Raw genomic sequence first — 6,722 nt, forward strand, 5'->3', positions numbered from 1 at the left:
AGTTTGGTAGGAAAGTCGTGAAAGGGTTTTATATTTGTATAGTGTGTTATATTACTTTGGTTTCACGATTTCATATCTATATCTATCTCTAATACAGTGTGCGATTCATGCTCATATGCTCGAGGGTGACAGAGATTAAGCAAAATGAGAAGGAGACATGCTTTTATTTATTACTTTTGTACAATTCTTCTATCGTTAGCTAACCGGAAACCTTTTTGATTATCTTCAGTTTTTCTCAGAATTTGTGCGAGGAAGAATTATGCGAAGATTCTAATGAACAGAAAAAAAACTTGATTGTACTGCCAATCCAAAATAGAGGAACAAAAAATTTAGGTGATGAAAACTGAAGTACCGTTAGGAGTGACGCACGATTTTTTGAATTGTGAACGAACGAGATGAATTGTTTGATTTATTCTGATGGAAATGATGGGGGGTTAGGCAAGATATTTTTTTTTCTAGCCACGGCTAACACGGCTTCACTATATGGAAGAATTTTTGTTCTCTCTGAACCAAAAGACGAGTAGTTGAAGAACACAGCGCCCCATCAAAAAAGATATACGCAACGCTCTGCGAGTTAGCAAACGTGAATAGGATAATTAAATGAAAAAAATTACCAATCAAGCTAGTTATTTTAAGGAACATTCAATTGTTTGTTTTTATTTTGCTAGAATTTACACAAAAAATTATTAATATACTTGTGGAAGAAAGCACACACACAAACGCAGGAAAAACATTGAGAGCGATTGATGTTTTTCTTCTCCCAACATGTTGGGAAGTGACAAAGAAAATTATAAAGAACGAAAGGGAATATTTTATTGGTGGAAACATACACACACACTGTAATCAGACGTAGGTTAGCTTTGTAAAGTAATATTTAAAAGATTATCTACATAATAACTGAAATGATACATAAAACTAACTATGTATTATGAAATAACTAATGTAAATTAAAAAAAAAAGATCGGACAGTAAAAAAGCGAACGGTTAGGAAGCATGCTAGGTCACAGAAGGAAAGGTGGTTAAAGTAACTACAGTGTGAGTAAACTTGAAGAAAGTGAATGGAAAAAAACACTTATCTTTAAAATTTAATTAAAATAAATCAAAGGTATATTAATTAAAGTAAAGGATAAGCGTAAATTAAAAACAAAGAAACCTATTGATTGAATACACACATATTGTTGTAAAATAAGAGTAAAAAACTTAAAAAATCCAAAAAATAGAAAAATATAAGACGCAAAAAGCAACAAAAAGAGACCACAGAAAAACGCTAGGTCTGGTGTAATTGTTACTTCGAAAAATCCCTTTCTATTAATAGGATGAATTTCACCAGAACTGATAAATCTGGCAAATATGTAAAAATGAAACTAGTAGTAACCTGCGTGAATCTGGTCTATGATAAATCGGAGCTCCCAAGACTGTGTTTTGACGCTTAAACTTCGTCTCACTGAAAATCGATTGTCAACATTATCTCACCGTTGACAACGTAGATATGATGCCGCAAATATTTACCGATTTCTTCCAGAGTTTATACAATATTTCGTCTGCAGTGATTGACTCTTGCAGGTTTCATCACGCATCTTCTCACGACATAATCCTCCCTCTGACCCAGTTTACCGCTATCGAAATAATGGAAGCACATGAAAATGTCGACACATCTAAGGCAGTTGGAGCGAATGGAATTCCACCTATCTCTTCAAGACAGGACCATCCCGAGCATATGCAGGACAGCACTGGTTACACCAACCCAAAAATTTGGTAACACCTAATACATTAATAATTACAGCGGAGTATCCATCCTTTGTGCACTGAGTGAGGTCTTCGAAAAAAACGATTCACACTGTATTATACAGATCAGCGAAGCCACTGATTGCCAATGTTCAAGACGGGTTTGTGTAGTATAGATCCACGACATTTGTTATATGAGGAAAGTAAAATGCGAAAACAAAGTCGATTCCATTTACGTTGATTTTTTAAAAGCGTTTGACGTTGTGGAATACACATCACTGGTCGTATTTGGAGACTTGTTCCAACCCCAGAAGCGGGAAACCTTAAGAATAATTCCTAAAGTCATTCAGACCAATTAGTTTATTAACAATACTGTTGAAAACTATAGAAGAATTATATGAATACATAAAGTGTGTGTTTATGTCCAAATGCTCATTATTTAAACACCAGTTTTCAAAATCAGGCAGATCTACAGCCATAGCGCTCACACGCATTCTGTGATTACGACAGAAGATTGCCTACATTTTTTTTTTATTAAATCGTTTATTTTTACAGGCTCAGTTACATAAGTTTAAAGGAGCCAAAATCCTATCTGTATAGTTACAAGTATACATAAACATTTTTTATTAATTCTAATGTTAATGAAGTAGAGAACCGATTACTCGCGGCTTGCTCGAGTTTAGAAGGGTGACATTTTGTTTCAGGAAAAGGATGGGATATAAGGATATGTTGACAATGTTCACACTCACATTCGCACTCACATTCATCATACTCAATTCTTAAGCCTATCTTATATCTAACATGTATTTACATTTCACCTTATTCTGTTGTTAGTAAGAAGGGATTTGATTTCTCGCGAAGGAAAAGGAAAAGGAGAATATAAGGATATAAGGACAATCACACACGAAGATCGATAACTTTTAGGAAGACATATATTTGGGACATGTAATCAAGGTCTAACCGAGCCAACACATCTCTCACCGGCACATTGGGCTGCCTTCCTCTAGCCCGAAGAGAGTTTTCTAAATTCGATCTGGCAACAAGATACTCCTCGCACGACCAAACAACGTGTTCGATGTCGTGGTAACCTTGGCCACAAGCACAGATATTGCCATCGGCAAGATTAAAACGAAAGAGTAGCGCGTCTAACGAACAGTGATTGGACATGAGTCGAGAGAAGGTGCGAATAAAGTCCCGACTTAAGTCCAGACTTTTGAACCATGGTTTGAGGCTAACCTTAGGGATAATCGAGTGAAGCCACCGACCCAATTCATCTTCGTTTCACTTACGTTGCCAGTTAGCGATGGTATTTTTACGGACTAAAGAATAAAATTCATTGAAAGCGATTTGACGCTGATAAATATCGCCTTCAATTGCACCTACCTTTGCTAATGAGTCAGCCCTCTCATTACCCGGAATTGAGCAATGTGAAGGGACCCAGACAAAGGTAATGACATAACAGCGTCTGGTTAAAGCACTCAAATTTTCTCGTATTCTCTCAAGGAAGTACGGCGAGTGCTTTTCCGGCCTCACTGAACGGATAGCTTCGACAGAGCTAAGACTATCCGTTACAATGTAATAGTGTTCAACAGGTCGTGAGGCGACGCTGTCCAGCGCCCAATGTATTGCTGCCAATTCAGCAATATACACAGAGCAAGGATTCTGAAGACTGTGTGAGGTGCTAAAAAATACGTTGAACACTCCAAATCCTGTGGACTCATTCATAGAGGACCCATCAGTAAAGTATATATTATCACAATTGATACGCCCATACTTTGCATTGAAGATTGTAGGAACGAACCCCAATCTAAGATAATCTGGATTTTCATGGATTTTCTCCTTCATGAACAGATCAAAATGTACAGAGGAATTGATGTAGTCAGGAAAACAAACACGGTTGGGAGTATACGAAGAAGGATCAACCTGCATGGAGATGAATTCATGATATGAGCTCATGAATCCTGAATGAAAATTTAGCTCGATAAGCTGCTCAAAATTTCCGATCACCAATGGGTTCATAACCTTACACCGGATGAGGAACCGAAGAGATAATAAATTGAAGCGATCTTTTAGTGGGAGTAGGCCTGCCAAAACCTCGAGACTCATGGTATGCGTTGAGGGCATACATCCCAATGCAATACGGAGACAAAGATACTGAATTCGCTCGAGTTTAATGAGATGTGTTTTGGCAGCTGATTGAAAACAGAAACTGCCATACTCCATCACTGAGAGAATAGTTGTTCGATACAACATTATAAGATCTTCGGGATTGGCTCCCCACCATGTGCCGGTGATTGTACGGAGAAAGTTTATTCTTTGTTGGTATTTTTTACTCAGATATCTAATATGGGCCCCCCAAGTACATTTGGAGTCGAACCAGACCCCAAGATACTTGAATGACATAGCATGAGTGATCGGTTTACCCAAAAGTTGAAGCTTTGGTTTTGCTGGTTTATGCTTCCTAGAAAAAACCACCATCTCTGTTTTCTCCGTGGAGAATTCGATCCCTAGCCCAATGGCCCAGGTTGAAAAATTGTTCAAAGTATCTTGTAAGGGTCCTTGCAGGTCGGATTCGTTTGATCCTACGACAGACACCACTCCATCATCTGCAAGTTGTCTTAGGCTGCAATTTTGTGTAAGGCAATTGTCGATGTCGCTTACATAGAAGTTGTACAAAAGGGGGCTTAAACATGAGCCCTGGGGGAGGCCCATGTAGGAGACCCGATTTACTGTCGAATCCCCGTGAGAAAAGTTCAACTGTTTCTCACAAAGCAAGTTATATAACATATTATTCAACAGAGGCGGCAGACCCCGAGAGTATAATTTAATTTGTCTGACAAAACCTCTATTGAAACAGAATCAAAGGCCCCCTTTATGTCCAAGAATACTGAAGCCATTTGTTTTTTTTCGGCGTAAGCCATTTGAATTTCTAAAGAAAGCAACGCAAGACAATCATTCGTCCCCTTGCCCCTGCGGAACCCATATTGTGTATCTGAGAGTAGGCCATTCGTTTCAACCCATCGATCAAGGCGAAACAAGATCATTTTCACCAACAATTTCCGTATACAAGACAGCATTGCTATTGGGCGGTACGAATTGAAGTCGGACGCGGGTTTTCCGGGTTTTTGAATAGCTATAATTCGCACTTGTCTCCAATCATCTGGAACAATATTATGCTCCAGAAACCGATTGAATAAATTCAACAAGCGATGTTTCGCCACATCAGGGAGGTTTTTTAACAAGTTGAACTTAATTCTATCCGTTCCTGGAGCCGAATTGTTACAAGAAAGGAGAGCAAGAGAGAATTCTACCATCGAAAACTCGGAATCAAGATCGCACCTATCTTGTGGTATATCTCGAACAATTTTTTGCACGGGAGCGGAATCGGGACAAACCTTCCGTGCAAAATTAAAAATCCATCGATGTGAATATTCTTCGCTTTCATTCGATGAAGAGCGATTTCTCATGTTTCGAGCCACTTTCCATAATTTTTTCATTGACGTTTCTCGTGACAAACCTCCCACGAAATTTCGCCAATAAGCACGTTTTTTCCCTTTGATCAAGTTTTTAAATGGATTTTCAAGGTCCAAATACGTTTGAAAATTCTCAATGGTTCCACGTTTCCGAAAAGCTTTAAATGCGTTCGATTTATCCTGATAAAGCTTGGAACATTGGCTATCCCACCATGGATTGGGAGGCCTTTGACGAAAAGTGGAGCCTGGGATGGGTTTCGTTTGAGCGCGAACCGCGCTGTCATATATCAAACGAGAAAGGAAGTTATACTCCTCCAATGGAGGCAAACCATCTCTGGAATTGATGGCTAGAGCAATTGCGTCCGCATATTTTTTCCAGTCAATGTGTCTTGTGAGGTCATATGCCATGTTTATAGATTCAGAAGAATTCGAACCAATGGTGATGGAAATTTTGATTGGCAAGTGGTCACTGCCGTTGGGGTCCTGGATTACATTCCACTTGCAATCTAACGATAGTGTATTCGAGCAAAGCGAGAGGTCAAGGGCACTTGGGTTAGCAGGAGGTTTAGGTACACGTGTTGTTTCCCCAGTGTTCAAAACGGTCATATTGAAGCTGTTACAAAGGTCATATATCAACAATGAACGATTGTCGTCGTACTGTTCCCCCCAGGCAGTTCCGTGAGAGTTGAAGTCTCCCAAGATCAATCGTGGCTCAGGAAGGAGTGAGCACATGTCAACAAGTTGCTTGCGGCTAACCGCAGCTCTCGGAGGCCAATACAAGCTGACAATACAAAGGTCTTTGCCTCTGATCTTTGCATGACAAGCAACAGCTTCGATCCCCCCAATAGGTGGAAGGTCAATTCTAAAAAATGAGTGGCACTTATTGATCCCCAATAGCACCCCTCCGTATCTGTCAACACGGTCCAAGCGTATAATATTAAAATCGTGGAAAGAGATATCATCTCGCGAAGAAAGCCAAGTTTCGGACAGAGCAAAAACGTCACAATTGAAGTTATGAATTAAAAATTTGAATGTATCCAGTTTAGGGATAAGACTACGACAATTCCACTGTAAAACAGTGATATCTCCGACCTCTCTATTTGAATTAGACATCAAGAGAGATAATCATTGCAAGGAGGGGCCATGTTTGCATCAATTGTTGCAAAATTGTCTTTAATACTGGAAGCATTGAAATGACAATGGTTCTGATGGAGTCGGAAACATTAAAGCATGTGAAGATTTGAGCCAGAAGGTCAGTCAACTTCATAAATCCCGATTGGGGAGTTGAGCTGGACGGAAAAATAGGGACATTTGGGGTTTTTGATGTCCCCTCGAGTGCTGGGTCGTTCGAAGGTGAACTATTCCCACGGAAGCCAGGAGGAACCTGATTTTGCTTGTCCGCTGCACTCGATTTTTTAGGCATTCTAACAGGAGGTATAACCGGAGGGGCTTGTCCTTGAACTTTGGGAGTGGTCACATTTTTGCGCCGGGGATTCCCTTGGAAAATGAACGGTGTGCCCCCGT

The 6,722-nt window shown here is 39.7% G+C and overlaps 1 protein-coding gene across 7 annotated transcripts in view; it reads left to right on the forward strand.

Annotated features, from left to right (window-relative positions):
- LOC129764301 (la-related protein Larp4B) overlaps positions 1 to 621 on the forward strand; it is a 95,438-nt gene extending 94,817 nt beyond the window's left edge. For all 7 annotated transcript variants that reach the window (XM_055763252.1, XM_055763253.1, XM_055763254.1 and 4 more), the window contains one exon: positions 1 to 621. This exon is cut by the window's left edge and continues 7,568 nt beyond it. The gene's annotated coding sequence lies outside the window, so the exon portion shown is untranslated.
- Positions 622 to 6,722: the final 6,101 nt, after the last annotated feature.

This window comes from Toxorhynchites rutilus, chromosome 2 (assembly GCF_029784135.1).
Source record: "Toxorhynchites rutilus septentrionalis strain SRP chromosome 2, ASM2978413v1, whole genome shotgun sequence".
NCBI lineage: Eukaryota > Metazoa > Arthropoda > Insecta > Diptera > Culicidae > Toxorhynchites > Toxorhynchites rutilus.